Source organism: Paramormyrops kingsleyae, chromosome 6, assembly GCF_048594095.1.
Source record: "Paramormyrops kingsleyae isolate MSU_618 chromosome 6, PKINGS_0.4, whole genome shotgun sequence".
Taxonomy (NCBI): domain Eukaryota; kingdom Metazoa; phylum Chordata; class Actinopteri; order Osteoglossiformes; family Mormyridae; genus Paramormyrops; species Paramormyrops kingsleyae.
The window spans coordinates 10,030,485-10,047,553 of NC_132802.1; positions in this window are offsets into that span (position 1 = coordinate 10,030,485).

A 17,069-nucleotide genomic window follows, 5' to 3' on the forward strand; every position below is an offset into this window, starting at 1 on the left:
GTGAAAACAATAAGATCCTCTTAGAGGTGGGGGTGCTGCCTCTTGTGCACTGTGACATTACAGCCACCCTTAACTTGATATATGTAGGTGGAAAGCCTTTCTACTCTCTGAGTAAAATATTCAGTTGATAGAATAATAATCCATGGTCCCTGAATCCCGCTTCAAGATGTTAGTCATTTCAATTTTACACCTTTTTAATGCGTATAATAACCAGGAGTGTTTCCAGATTCTTATAAAGACATACTTCATTAACGTTATTGAAAACTATTACATGCCCAGGCAAACAAATCAGCCTTAGCAAGTGGGGTTTGTCTAGAACATTTGATAAAAACCTACATATCCGTGCTGTTAGTTCTGCTTATGAAGGGTTAAGTTCAGCTCTCTCAGAAACAGGCCTTCACCTGTCCCAACAGTACAAGCTAGTTCTTTCACCTTGGTTCCATTCTAGATTTATTCCACTTCATTCCACAGTGAAAAAAACATACATTTGCCATACTAGTAATATACAACTATTATGCATATGTATTACTAATGTTTAATATACAAAAACATGTCCTGTACCTTGTGGATTACTATTATTAAGATAATAACTGTTTTTTGCAATTTTATGTTGTGTGAGTCCTATATCTTTAAGAATTCTATGCAAATTGATGTAACAGCAAGCTATGCTTTGAAGTTCGATACCTCTCCATTTCTGTCACCGCAGTAGGATTACCCATCTCACCCAAGTTGTTCTGTTCATAATTGATAATGATTTTGTTTTCATCCTGGGTGGGCTTTTTATCGCATGGTTCACATAAGCAACTTTTAGCCTTTGCCATCCAAGCGCCGGTTAGCCTGTTAGCATCGACACTTGAATGCATTAATGGGAGTTCCTTGTGGGGGCATTCCTGAGAAACACACTGCTCCGAGACAAAACATAACAGATGAAGAATGTAATGTCCAGATGCCATGCAGGGATTTTGTGCCCAGGCTCCTTCAGTGATTTTCCATGTCTGTCATGGTGTTTTATGTCAGTAAGCTATGTTTTTTCCCCCTTTGCAGAGGACAAACAGAATTTGATGGGAGTCAGAGTGAACGCAGTAATCAGAATCAGAATCTTATTTTTCATCAAGCTTATTTACTTTTACGATAATTTGTTTTGCGCAAGCTTCCAAAGTAACATAGAATTAAGGATGCAGGGCCAGGCAATCCCTGGAGCAATAGAGGGTTAGCGGCCTCCTTCAAGGGCCCCCCAGTGGTCAGGGGGGGATAGTTCAGGTCCAGAAAGAAAAAATCCAGACCAAAAGTTTGTTTCAACCGGCAAGTTGAATACTCCTTGACTGTGACTCTTTATGCTCAACTGGTTAGACCTGGTCTGGATCTGAACTACCTACCTAGCTCTGCCAGTGGTATCATTCAGCCACGGGATTTGAACTGGCACCCATATATTGAAGCATATGGATAAGAATGTTATACCAAGAAGGTTACATACATACAGTTGCATTATTTTGCAGACACTAAATAAAAAAGCAACGTACAGTTCAGAAAGTAAAGCCACGCACTGCGTATTAATGCTAAGGGCCTTGCTCAAGGGACCAACAGTGAATAGAATAGTGATGCTTTATTCTTTCCCGCTGGAAAATTCTCTTTTCGACCTACCCCATCTTACTCTGGGGGTCACAGCATGGGGTCAGGCAGCTTGCAACACAACCTGGAGCAACTAGGGGGTTAAGGGTCTTGTTCAGGGGCCCAATGGTGGCATCAGTCTGGCAGCCCTTGCATTTTCATCAGCAACCTTCCAACCACATGCAAATAGTTCTAGCCTGCTAAGTCATAAGCCACATGCACAAATCTATATACATACAGCTGCATATGAACATGACAATGTTATGGAATGAAAGTACTTCAGTCACTAAAGATCAAAAGTTGCAAAGGTTATTATTACTCATAAAATTAAAAAGAAAAAAATTGGAAAGAGCTTGATAGAAGCCATCACATGGATAAATGAAAATCACCCAAATGACCAACGTCTATGAACAGTCATGCTTGGTGTACTGCATTCAGCATGTTCTGGATTTCAAGCGAAATAACTGAAGTAAGTAAAATAAATAGCAACACGCAGAGCTGCTATGTCAGCAGGGACTGCACACCGGCACCACGGAGTCCAGTGCTGTGTCATACTGCCCATTCCGCATTGCGGTCAGATGTGGCACTCTGAAAACAGGAAAGCACGCGCACGCGCGTCATGGCGCCTCCGGTAGTGTTCGTCCCGCAGACGCTAAGGGAAGGTGTCATATTCCGCGTCCATGCCGAGTCCCACCAGGTATCCTTGCATCCACAGGTGAGCAGGTGTGGTTCTCCAGGACTTCGTCTGTGGGCCGAGCACGAATGAAGCCTCCATGGCTGACGATGTAGAGGCATCACGCCCTCGTCTGGAGAACATGAACCTGCACCGTCCACATGCCCGGATGTACTTCTATGGCACAATATTTGGTGGGAGGGAAACAAGTGGCATTTATTTTGATCAGAGGCAAATGCTGGCAAGGGCACGTAGGGCAACTTCTGTTACCTCCAACCACCCCCCCCCCCCTCCAATCTCCCTCAGTTGACAACTTTCCACTGCAGCTTAGTTGACATGTTTGCATGTTTTCATCCGAGACAAAGTGAAATTGGAGTTTGCCGACATGGGGGGGGGGGGGGGGGGCGGCACCGGCGGTGAAGCTTGCCTGAGGCGCCACAAGGGCTCAGACTGGCACCGGTTTCCATCAACTCCGGCTACATGCGTGCATCTGTACGCGCGATTCCCACGAAGCCGGCGTGCATGGGTGAGACACCAACAGGTTGCCTGCGAGCGGGTAGGAGGAGGCCTGACGCCATGGGGATGGATTTCCGAGGATTACATTGCACAGTGATTCGGGCCTTCGGGCGAAACACTCCTAATTAATGACACTTAGCTGGCTCTCATTGGACAAAGTGATCAAGGATTATTATAAATAAGTGGTTTGATGAAAGTAGAGAGGAATGGATGAAGCGGGAGAATGGTGAAACACGAGTCGGGATTGTTACCGTGGGGAGCAGAGAATCTTTCATTAGGTTGTTCATCTTGACGTGCTGGATTAAGTTGCTCTCTAATTGTTTTAAGTTGGCTCATCCTTATTAACCACCATATAATTTCTATATGTAATATCTTTAATAAATGTTTTGAATGTATTGTTATACTGTATGTCCAGTACATGTTCCCACCCATCACAGACTTCCTGCCTCCTGAATAGCCATTTATAGTAGACAGTTGTACTGTTAAACCACATAGAGCAGAATACAGAACCCCATAGCAGCTCTTTCAGTTTGGAGTTATTCTTTTTAATCGTAGCTGCAGGCCTTCGGGTCTGAAAACATTTATAATGTCCGATAGCAATGTAGATCAATTCCAGATAAATGAATATTCTTCTTGAAGACAGGCTGACACGAAACAAAATGTTAACATATCGGTATAAGCTTGATTTGCAAGACATAAAATGTCATGCAGTAAAACGGAAGTCTGAGGCTGTCTGATTTGATGCGTGTTGCGGCAGTACCTAAGCATTTTGATCAAAAAAGCTACTGTTTCACTGAAAGATAGCTCTAAAACATTTACTAAAGGGGTACTTTTAATGTGAAAGGATTTGTTAGTAATAGATGTTGCCCTCAATGGCCCAACTAGCATGTATTGTTAAACATTTCCAATCAATAAGTGAACTTGTAGATGTAATAACAGAACCCAGATTCTCTATGAGCCATTGTTGCTCTTAAGTTTCTGTTCTAAAGCATCTTGATACTTGAGTGATGACACAGTAGAATGTCTTCACTAGTGCACCCTTACCTTGCCACCAGTATTTTTATAAGGTCAAACCTTATAAATGCATAGAAGTTGGTAATAGTCTCATGAAAAGATGAGAGAATTAGACTTTGCCTCATTGCTTAACTCAGTTATTTTATTGTTACTTAGCGTCACTGCTTAATTTTTAAAGTTATTTTGTCTTTTTACTTAAGACACCTGTCATCTAATGCAACATATCACCCTTATATAAGTAATCCACATAATGTCCATCAAGTCAATGTAGTACGAGCTAATAAACACCCATTAATGATACTTTATTATGATGAAAGTTTTATTTTTTGCCATTGGGCACTTTGATTTGGTATTATTGTTTATTATCAGAGTAGCTTACTGTTATTTGTTACTTTTTTGGATGTCAGTAAGTATTATCTATTGTTAAAGCATTTAGGCCAAAGCCAGATTCAATGCTATTTACTATAACTGCTAGTTTATAACCTTTTGGGGTGTCTGCCTCTGTGGGTTAGGACTTTGTCTATGATTGGCTGCTGGTTCGAACTCCATGGCTGGGACAGTGATGTCACTGCTATGCCCTTCTGCAAGGCCCCTGGCTGAAGGGATCTTCTCCGACCCTCATTTTGCATGTCGCCCTGGACAAAGGCATCTGCTAAATAAATGCTAATTCTGCCATTTCTCTTCTTTCTGCATCAATAATCTCTTGACCTGAAGCGTCTGCTAAAATGCACGAGTCTAAATTGCACAACCACATAGTCCCACATATTGGATGTTAGCTGTGCATAAGTGTGTCAAAGAATCAGCTCTTGGGCACCTGGTGTCCAGGTTATGGTAGCAAGTCCAGTCTACACATGGCTGTGTGATGTCCCAGTAAGCAGAGGCCCGGTGTGGAGAGAGACGCCGCATCCGGCAGAGGCCTGCGATGTGCCTCAGACTGTCTCCAATGGCGCTCTTTAACGCATCTTTAATGACAGCTATGTGAACGTGCTGCGACGCATTTATTCCCCCGGCGTCTGGGGTGCAGACACTGCCAGGCAATTGCGAAATCGGCTGCGCTGCGACTCCTTGACAGGAATTTCCCATTGCCCCATTATCAACATCAGACTGAGCTGAGTGATTGCAATTACATCTGCCCAACTGCTAAGAGCAACCTTTTTTTCCCTTCTTCTTTCAGCGGAAGGTTTATGAATGGCCCTATTGTGATTGAGTGAGGCTTCTGCCAGCTTTACGTTGTATAAACCGGCTCCGTTGGCGTCACAACTCGGGATTTAATAGGGCCTTAATTAATGGATTTCTCCTTCTCGACAATGCATCCAGCAATAGCGAGGCCTCCACTGAATCCCCTATGCAACCTCCACAAGGTATAGCGACATATCAAGGATGATGGGGGTTGATTTCATATATGAGTTTTCTGTGACCCCCCCCCCCCCCATTACAGGTTTAATTTAGAACTCTCTATTAATTTTAACTGAAACTCCCTGTGGAAGAGTAAAGCCTATTGTTCATGACTTAATCTTCTGGTCTGTTTAGGTGATTTAAGTATTACTCATGTCTGTAATAGTAATACAAAAACACCCCAATAAATAAGAAATCCAGGGGATGACATGCAATTCTGATAACTGCCGATATAGAGTTTCATCGGAGAGCGCCGGCCTGATCTTGGGAAGCAACCTGTCCTGCTCTCCTATTTGTCAGCACTTCCAAAGAAGGCTACCTGTGGCACTGGAGCCAGATGCAGTCTCTCTGCCTCTGAGACGCCAGGCTTCTGTATATTATGTCTTGTACATGCCTTAGATTTTTTCGTGGCAACCCAAGTTACTCTAAACAGCTCCTTGTCGTCTCAGGGGGCTCGCTGATAGCGGCTTCTCGGCAAACGTTCTGCCAAGGCATCAACTCAGCCATTTGTCTCCAAGCTGTCAGGCCAAGAAGGAGGCTCCCAGAACACAATAAACGGATCACGTGTTGCTTTTTTTTTCTTTCCTTTCTGCAGTTTCCTTTTTTTGTAGACTTTCCTTATTCGGTCAGGCTAAGCTAATAAATGATCCTGACAATTCCCTCAAAGCTTATGTTACGGGGTCCAGCTCTGTGAAACGCTGGAATGGGAAAAGTACACAGACAGCTCGCGGCGATTGATTTTCCTATAAATTCTCCTACACAAGCATGAAGGCAGGAGCTGTTCTTTTCGACCGGGGACACTCCTGCGTGGAGCTGAACGGAGGCCAGGAATGGACACTCGTCATGTTTTAAACAGCATCTCTCTGTCCGCCCATATTACTCACCGTCCCAGCAGAAAATGCATTGCAGGCGAAAGTGAGGCGTCGCCATTGTTTATAGTGAAATGCATTATGGGAGGAGGGTCGAAGCAGCACATATACATCCTGAGGTTAATAAAACCACTTTCAACCTCACTGGTTGAAAACTGGTTATTAACTGCTTTTTGTTAGCAGTGTAAAGTAGCCTTCTGGAGCTGCTCGCTACAGTACAGCTGGAATGTCACTAAAATTCTGTTTATGACAAATATAATTGTGTCCAAAAAACCAATTGCAGATGGTGCAAAACCAGTCCATAAAAATCCAGCAGAACTCCTGTATGCTCTACTGCTGTATGGTCTGTAAACTGCTGCCCCTCATCAAGGAGTTAATCACCCCTGGCATCGCATGTTGAACTTTCACATTTATATTGCATTTCTATTGCATTTCTTCAGAAGAAATTTTACGAGATATTGTTTTCTTCTCTTTTCATGAAAAGCAGCCCAGGCATCCTGGTATGTGTGCCTCTGAAATCCATTTTGGACAGCTCACAGGTGATATACATCCTTCCATGGGTCCTGCGTTTGCTCTCCTCCCAAGAGGTGTTCAGTTCTTGCTATCAGGTTGTCTAAAGCAACTGGAAGCCAGTGGAGGGCCTTAGCTGGAGCCAGTGGAGATCGGTATCGTGGTAATGAGCCTAAGGCTGCTGGGAACACTGCTGGATGGCGGTAAGAGGCAGTGGAATGCAGGCCGCGCTTAATCGATGTTTGAATCAGAGGCCATTTTGGTGCTGCCTGAACAGAATCTGCTCTCACTAAATGTGCTGTCTCTATGACCTCTTTTCTTAAGTCTCCATTGTGCTGCATCTAATTAATAATCCGAGGCTTTAAAAAGCAAAGCCCAATATTTTTTCTTTCTTAATACGTATCTGGGATAGCTGGCTTACAGAGGCCAAACTTCATTATTGCTTTATTTTTTTATATATATTATTGTATATCATTTATATAATTGATTTGAAAGTATATTGAAGAAGAAAAGCAAATGTGTGTGTATGCATATATGAGTAGCTCATGCATATGTGACTTCATTGTCACAATTTCACAATTAGATTGCAGTATTATAGCTGAATAGGTCACTGACGATTTTTTATGAAGGAGTTAAGAAACTCTTTCTGAAATGTATCTATAACAACTTTTGCTGAACAAACATCTTGAATTAGACATGAGGTAAACGTTTAGATACTTGCAGCATGTTGTAACATCACCAAAAATACAGAATTTTTGGTGGGGGCCCCAATAAAAACAAACAAAAGGATCCCTTTTCCCAGTGACGGCCTGGGTGAGATATTTCACACCCCTTCTGCTTTTTCTGCCTTGGGGAAGATGTTCAAGGAAAAGGTGATTCATAGGAGCTGATCCGAAGACCTGTGGTTTTCATTTGTGTTTCGTAGCAGGAATAATCGACATAATTCACAGGTAATGCACCAATGTGGATTATAAAGGTCCATTTGATTCAGTCAAAGAAAATGCAGGGAAGAGGGAACCAGAAATTCAGCAATGCTACTGGTGTCTCAGGGATTCCCAACTCAGATGCACATTCAAATGAAATAACAAAAGTTGCACCCATGTATATACATAATGACCACGTTGACATACAAGCAAATACCTTCAAAGTGTAGTGTCAGGTGATACACCAAAAATCTAAGGCGATGAAGAATTTTTGCTGCTTTGTAACATACTCCTATGGTTTACTCACTTCTTTGTCATGTTGTTGCAACAAATGTATACTAGTCTCACTCCTAAGTTCTCCTAAACTGTAGCAAATCCATATATGCACATTTTATTCCAAGACTCTTAGTTAAAGGTGATGGATTTATTGTAACATAACTGATTGAGGTTAAACCCTCTAAATGTCACTAGCATGATGACATACACTACCTATATGCACTACATACATTATATGGACAAAAGTATTAGGCCACCTGACCATTACATATGCAAGAACTTTTATGACATCCCATTCTAAATTCATAGGCATCAATATGGAGCTTGTCCCTGCTTTGTGGCTATGACAGCTGCCGCTCTTCTGGGAAGTCTTTCCACAAAATTTAGGAGTGTGTTTTTGGGAATTTTTGCCCATTCATCAAGATGAGCATTTGTGAGGTCAGACACCGACATTGGACCTGAAGGCCTGGCTCACAATCTCCAATCTAGTTAATCCCAAAGGTGTTTGATGGAGTTGAGGTCAAGGCTCTGTGCAGGCCAGTCAAGTTCTTATGCACCAAACTCAGCCATGAACCATGTCTTTATGGACCTTGTTTTGTGCACTGGGGGACAGTCATGCTACAACAGAGAAGGGCCTTCCCCAAACTGTTCCCACAAAGTTGGAAGCATAGAATTGTCCAAAATGTCTTGGTATGCTGAACCATAAAGAGTTCCTTTCAATGGAACCAAGGGGCCCAGCCCGACCCCTGAAAAACAACCATATACCATTATCTCTCCTCCACCAAACATTGCAGGTGGCACAATGCAGTCAGGTTGGTAATGTTCTCCCAGCATCCGCCAAACCCATATGTGTCCATCAGACTCTCAGACAGAGAAGCCAGATTCGTTACTCCACAGATCATGTTTCTACTGCTCCAGAGTCCAGTGGCGACATGCTTTACACCACTCCATCTGATGCTTGGCATTGCGCTTGGTGATGTGAGGCTTAAATGCAGCTGCTCGGCCATGGAAGCCCATTCCATGAAGCTCTGTGGTTAATGCCAGAGGAAGTTTGGAACTCTGCAGTTACTGAGTCAACAGAGCGCTGGCAACTTACACACTGTGCGGCGACCCTGCTCTGCTACTTTACTAGGTGTGTCATATATACCTATAGCAGCATCCAGCCAACCATGTAAACAAGATTTTTTTAATCTCCATAGAAAGACACGATACAACTATTGGTAAACAGACACCCAAAGTTTTACAATTTCTAATTGGGTTCATTTATCTAAAATTTTTTAATTAATGTTTTATTTAGCAAGACAAATAACTGCATTTGAAATCATTTTCTTCATCGCCGTTTCTGCTGACCTCCTTTGAAAATGTTTTTAAATACGTCAGATTTGTCTGGGTTTGGGGAGGCATGGTGGAGCAGTGGTTAGCACCGTTGCTTTGCACATCTCCCTGTGTCTTCATGGGGTTTCTTTGGGGTTCTTTGGTTTCCCCCTCACAGTCCAAAGACATTCTGAGGCTACCTGGAGTTACCAGATTTCATGTGTCAGTGTGCCCTGTGATGGGTTGGCACCCCATCCAGAGTTTTTCGTTGCTGTGAGTCTGTCGCCTCCAGGATAGACCCCCCATATAAACAGTGTTGTGGTAAACGAGACCCATCCACTCAAGAGCATTTTGGGACAGTCTTAGGAGGAGCTTCAAACACAGGATGATTTCCCTGAGATGTGCCACTAAGCTCTTCTGATGCTCAATTGTGCCTAGTTACATTCACTGTTTACAGTCTTCATGTCCCACCTGCTCAAAATACATGACTCATCACTTTATTGTTCCACATTCCATCTTTACAAGGCATGTTTCAGCTTAATTTTCTGTCTTTTTCTGTCTGTCTGTTTATTTGTTTGTTTCACCTGTTGTTCGTGTTTGTGGCTCAGTGGGTTTTTCCTTTGTGCTTGTGACTTGAAGGCCAGAGGTTTGAATCCTATCCTTGGAGTTTTAGTCAAATGTCTGTTGGGTTCCCCCCCCCCACCCCCAAATGCTCCAGGGACGATAGGCAAATGGCTGACCTGTGCCCTGACCGCAAGCTTTGCTCTCAACTCTGTGTGTGTGCTTGTGGGTGTGCGCGTGCGCGTGCGTACGTGTGTGTGTGTGTGTCTCCAAGAAGAGATCATGGGATATGTGAAAAGCAGAGTTCCATTGCACCTGTACTTGTGCAAATAAAGCTATTTGGGGGGGGGGGTATTTTTCTGTGTTAAATTAGACTTATAATGCTTCTGGACAAACATTTCCTTCTGGAGATCAGTAACATCTGATATTATCTTGGATAATACCATCAGTCTAAAGTATAACCTGTAGGCAATTTTCAAGCTTGCACCTCAAAAGGTTGAGTAGAAATGCACACTGTTAGGCTGTTTACCTGGCAGATTGAAGTTAACCTCCACACGTTGGCTTCCATTATGCATTAGGTGGCAGCTCAGAGCTTACCTCACTCAGCAGTGCCCCCTAGGGGAAGGGGGTGGGGTGGCTTCATGGGAAACACATCGGGTATCTGCTATAGGTATGCGCCTGCTTATAGGGCAAATGGGCAGACAGGGACAAAGAGCGTGGTTGGCGTTAATGGCGCTAATGATGGTAAATCCCCCTCATTATCTCTCTCTCGAGTGACAGACAAGCCAGTGCCTGAAACGAGGCACAGGGGGTGACGGACGGGGGGGGTGTTGCAGAGGTGAGTGGGGGGTGGGGTGGGGAAGGGAGGGGTGATGTCCTGTCCTGGAGGTCTTGAAGTGTGCGTTGATGGGCTAAATGCTAATCCGAGGGCTGGCAGAGACAACAGACGCGCGGTGTGACAGACAGAGGAGGTTTCTGCAGGAAAATGCCATCCAACAGGCATAATGAGGATTTATTACAGTGCCTCTCCGTCCCCCGTCTCTGTCTCTCTCTGGCGCTCTGGCTGTCCTCGAGGCTCCACATCGTCTCCTCTCCCCCCCCCCCGCACACGTCTGCTGCGCTTACAACACGCTGAATATGGCTCCGTCCCTCAGTGTTCGTCATACACTTGCCACTTGCCTTCGTTATCAGGTGAAAACTCCTTGTTTGCTTTTCCCTCAAATGTCCCTTATTTTTTGAAATTCTTGCCTCTCCAGTTAAGACGGGACAATGATTCACTGTTCCTGAACTGTAGGTTGTCACCAAATTCTGCAGAGCATTACTCGGATGCAGCTCTTTACAGCTAAACACTTCCTGTTAATTAAAACTGAATTCCATGCCAGTAAAAGCTGGCTATCAGTCTTGTGTACATGCATATAACACGCATCCTTAATTGAGGTTACGCAATCTGTTTATAAGCCGTGATTGGTCTTTAGAGTCAAAGTCTATTGCCTTCATTGCCTGAGTTGTTGTCTCTGGCTAGGACTTTTACTATGGAACTTGCTGAGGCTCAAACACTGTGCCATGTGGGTTCAGTGTCAGTGTGCTGACATCTGAAGGCTGTTTCCTTCGGAGTGTAACATAAATCTGCGCATAATCATACTTCCCGTGCCCAATAGATCACACTAAGGTAAGTTATAGTGATATCAGTGTTGAGATCCGGCTAACTGAGTGCTAAAGATGTGACAGGGTTTGCCATTAGAGAAAGAACTGCAGTTTTGCTAAGACTTAAGTCTCTCTTCTACTTAGTATATGGATCAGTTTGTTTTCTTGTCACTTATGCCATTTCTCACAACAGTGTCACCTGATGTGCCATCCTGTGCCTTAAAAGACCTACTATATAAACCATGTAGGTCCATCATACTGTGAGGCATCACTGCCTACTGGGATAGGATTATTTGAGTCAGGTGAAATAAGACCATGCTTGTTTTTGAGGGCGCGCATGATTTTGAAAAGAAATACTGGAGGACGCATGCTTTAAAAAGTACACTTTCACTTTACAGGAAGTCACGTGCCCCCTTTTTGGCTCGATTTGCGCCCCACCTTTTTACATGAATGTATTTGCTAGGAAAAAAACAGCCCAGATCCCTTGGCTGGAAGATAAAACCATTTCTAAGGGATCTAATATTTGTGCTCATAATTCTCCCCAGCCAAGACAGGTTTACAGTCTCTTGCTGGCCGAATGAATTCCTGAAATAAACTTTCCAGGCCCTGGGAGTGAAAACAGCCTCCCCTTCTTTTGTCGAGAGTGGCTGGGCCTGGCCCGATACCCATCAGTGGGGATAACCTTTGACCCCTGGAATCATATGACACGGGGTGGAAGAAATCCTGGTGCAGCCAGACAGTCTGACTGTGGTTGTATCTCTCGTTCCCCCTCTCCCCTCCTGTCAGCCCCTCGTTCTTTGTTTGCATTGTACACACACTCCGCTATCGCCCCGCCTCCCTTGCCCTGCCTGCCACACGCACACACACACACACACACACAGACATGCACACACACAAATGCACCCACTCCAGACTTGTTGAACTTCAGGAGCATGACAAGCAGACCCCGTTCCACCAGAAGCTACAGGATAGACTCTTAGTGCCCAGCAGTTTTCAGCAGGCAGACACTGACAGAGTCTCTCCGCACAGCCTGAAACAGTTGCTGACAAATTTGTCTCTCCCTTCCTTCTCTCGGCACGTCTGGCAGTTCCCCTTTCATGTTTCGCTCTGCTTATGGGTCACTGCCAATTACAATTGCAATTACAATTTCTTTGTTTAGCAGATGACTCTATCCAAAGCGAAGGTTACATTACATACAGTTGCATTTATCTATTTGGCAGACACTAAATAAAGAAAGCAATGTGCGGTTGAGAAAGCAAGGCCAATCAGTCCCTGGAGCAATTGCCTTACACCAGAATGGCTCTACCATATTTGGGCTGCGAACTCACAACCTTCCGATCCCAGGAACAGCTTCCCAACCTGCTTCTTAAATTGGACACAACTCCCCACCCTCTCAAAAACAACCCATCCGACTCTGAATATTGTCTATATGGGCTTTGCTTATGATGATATAAGCTTGCCTAATAACCGATTCATCTTTGCCGAGGTTCGATGTTCTACATCTGTGAGTAAGTGTTGGACAACAAAACGGCAGGAACGGTTGACAGGTATGGTGGTTGAAAGGCACGGGTTCAGAAGTAAAAATCCTGCACTTTTGTGTAAGACTTGGCCCTAACTGTATGCCCATTTGTTTAATTTTTTTATCTGAATTAATACGATGACAGACGTATTAATACTAAGTTCAGCTTGTATCAACAACATCTGGAAAAGGTGCCTTTTAGCACCTAACCTTGGAAATTTTCCTCTGAGAAAGTGCCAGCACTTTCCGCACAATGCGGCGATGATGGCGATGATGTTACTGTCAAGCCGTCCCTGTTGCTTAATTTTAGACTCCAGCTGCGTTCCCATTCCAGCCATCCTCTGTGATTTGTCTGCAGCAGATCATTTTTACTATGCAGGATATATACAGTTGATCATTGAAAATCAAGCCTAACACTTCAGAACAGCACATTGCATCTGTGAATATCTTCTTCTAACAGAACTGTCTTTGAAAGAAGGTGGGATTTAAATAGGCCCCCTGTCCGTTTGACTGAGCAGTTTTGATAATCCCTTAAATTGCAAACTTTCCCATGTCATTATGAGGAAACACATGTCTAACACAGACACAATGCAATGGAGATTTGCTTTGCAAAAGCCAGACAGTATTTAAGAAAGCTGTGTTTTTAACTATTAACTTCCAACACTTACTAAGCACATGTTATCAATGCTCATTATCCTAAAACTTGGACCTGCTTGTGAGCCAGTAGAACATTAAGCTTCATTTGAATATATGAGAAATACCCTTCTAATTAGCTTTCTGAGTAAGAGATTGCCAGATGTGATCTGAGAGTTACCTTAAACTGACTGGCATACTGTATGTGTAGGAGTGGGAAGCATGCTGGCGTGTTAAGCAGCCTCTCTGGCAACCGCTCTGCAGGACGCTCTCCCCTACACCTAGGCCTCCCCCAGACGTGCCATCAGCTGTCCAGTAGGGGTGTCTGCAGATCAGCTGGAATCAGCTGGAATCAGCTGTTGCTGTGGGCTGTAATCAGCTAGTTCACAGCTCGCTTTAGTGCCAGCCAGACTGAACCCAGTCTAGCCCATTTCTACCAATTTCCAGTGGAAACAGGAGAAAAGGGCTTCTTGCTGGGTTTTCTGCTGTAGTCCAGATGAAGAACGTAACCATTTTCTCTAATAGGGAGGGGTAAAATGGGGGAGGGGGGGTGAAATAGTTCTACTCATCCCAGTAGCTCATTGTGAGATTGTATGTATTGTGATAGATGCTGTTCTGCCTCAAACACGCAGTTTCTCTGCCTCTGCCTAAGTGAGTGACTTAAACTGATAGTGACCACTGACCACTGTTAGTGATTTTATTTTATACTCATAAACAGCCTGAGGCACTAATACCACTGCTAAGATGGCTGGCATTTTGTGTCTTAAAGTGCATCATAAAAATGGCAACCTTCATCATTTTGCACAAACTTGCCTTCTGGACAGCAGACAGATCTGTGAGATATTCTGGAGGATGGAACAGGGATTTTATTCGGCACTCTTGTGGTATGAGCTGGTAGGTGAATCACGCAACATGCCGATACATATTTTGATCTCTTAAGAAAGCAGCCACAAAGCTCCCTGGGTCCTTGCTCAGCAGCCCAACAGGGAATCATCAGACCAAGCCAGGGATTTGAACCAGCAACCTTCCTATCTCAGGCACAGCATTCTAGCCCACTGAGTCACTACTCACCACATGAGCAGGGGGGGGGGGGGTGGTCCCCCAAGCACTCATCTCCCTTAAAACACTCATGCTGTCCTACATTACAGACTCTTCTCACCTGTCTTTCCAACCAGAATGGTAATGTAGGGTTGGTATCTATGAATTATGGTGGGAACTGCCAGCTGTCCCAAAACTCTAGTCTGTGGTTATGTGAATGTATCAATGCCAGTTTTTCAACTTGCATTATATTAATAAATAGACTGACTCCATCTTCTTTCTTTAATGATTTTGTCAGTTTTAGGGATGTTACATAATGTAACATACCCATGTTCTCATTATAACACGATGGATATATTCCTGATTGAGTACACTGAAAGTCCAGCTTCTCGACTTTTTAACGTTTTTGACCTGAACTTAAGCAGATTCTTGTTATTTAGGCGCAGGTGGGATCTGTCATTGAACTACCAGCATGACACTGGTCTTATTTTCTCCCGGCACACAAACAGCCGCCTTCCAGTTCGATTTTTCGGCAGTCTACATAAACCAGTCACCTAAACGTGGAGCCGGAAAAGCAGGCTGCGGCATTTGGAAAGCAGCACCAAGTGTGAGGCGACATGCTTTGAGGTGCCGTCTGGGATGTAAGGTGTTTTGTAATTCTGGGGGGGGGGGGGGGGGGCGCAAAACAAGGCCGAACATTAGGACTGTCTCCTGCAGCCAGGCCCAAAATCAATACAGCGCAAAGGGGGGGTATGCTGAAACATGCCATGGGGTGGGGGAGTGGGGGGTTTCAGAGTCTTTAGCATTAGTTATGATGGCATGGCTGCTGAGTGGTGCAGTACTGTACATTTTATGAAAGGTCATGGGGGTTATTTCGGGATCGTCTAGACAATTTAGTAAACATGGTTTGTAGTTCAGTGATTCTCTAATGGTTTAGCCTCAGGACCCAAATTATTCCTCAGTCATTAAGTCACAATCCATAGTTTTTTGCTTGTAATTATATAATAATTTCAACAAAAACGGTGTTTGTGGAAGGGGGGATGTGCTTGCAGTAAAATAATCGTGACCACAAATGTATGACATTACAAGAAATTTTCTCATTTTTTCCCCCATGACCCAGTGAAAATGGTTCTACGATCCGGTTGAGTGGTGTGCTCCTGGTGTACTTCATGAAGGGTTGTAGTTCATGAATGAGGGATTTGTGTCCCCATCCAAAAGGATGTGGGGGCAAATCCCCTGGCCAGCAGAGTATTCACAGCACCATCGGGTCCTTGAGTAAGCCCGCTGACCACACCTACTCCAGTCATGCTTTCTGTAATTTTTTGGGACAAAAGGGTTCACCAAATAAATGTTAGAATGTCAATGTGTCACGCGGCATACAGGTTTACCTGGACTGTAAGATGCACAGGTGTTAATTATAAAACTCATCTTGCTAGCTGATTCCCACTGTGAGGAGGACATGCCTTGCCGAGGGACTGGCAGTGAACAGACTGTAAACTGTCAGGGTCCATGGAGAGCAGCCGTACACCCTTGTCCCCAGACACACGACTCGGACAGGATTTCCAAGAGCAGCCATCAGGTCTTTGCCAGCAATCTAGCATGTCGAACTGTTGAATCTCCATACCCCAATAGACCGCCAGGCCTCTCCCAAGGCTCCCCTATCTGGCTGATGCATACTACCTTCACGGTGGATTCAATGGTCAATAACTAAAATACAATGTAACGGCAATGAGCAGAGATGCACCAATTGTATTGGCCAACTATCGGTATTGGCCGATATAGCAGCAATCGGCTCATTAAAAATGAGCCGATATTTACTGCTGATAATTCCTGTTGAAACGGTGACCCATACTGCTTTGCACAGTTAAAAAAACAGTTAACAATGTCTACTGTGTGGAATTATTTTAATGCATTAAAATGCATTTTAATGCATTTTGTAAACATTGCTCTGCTAAAATTTCACGAGGAGGATCTACTGATAAACATTTCGACACAACAAATTTAATTCCTCACCTTAAGGTACGACTACAAAGAGTATGAAGAGTTCATGAAAAACAAATCTGTTCAAGGAAAGAGTTTCCATGGCAGATTATGAATTATTTTTGTTATTAATTTAAGTAACATAAATTGTCATCTGAAATGGTCATTGAAATCAATTAATGTTTTATATATATAATTTAGAGATCAGTGTCAACACACCACAGCACACAGTGCGCAACAACGAAATGTGACCTCTGCATTTGACCCATATGTGACTTTCGTGACATAGCAGGGGGCAGCTAATTCAGTGCCCGGGGAGCAGTGCTTGGGGATGGTACCTTGCTCAGGGTACCTCAGTGGTGCCTTGCTGGTGGGGGATTTGAACCTGCAACCTTTCAATTACAAGTGTGCGTCCCTAACCATCAAGCCACCACTGCCCATTTATACACACTATATATATATATACTGTAGTAAATATGGTACCCTGGGTATGCCAGAGTTGGTGTTTTCTTATCAAAAAATAAATACTTTTTCATTTTTTTGGAATGAATTTTTTTTTTATTATTTGGGTGGAGTGTCCCTTTAAACTTATTTGA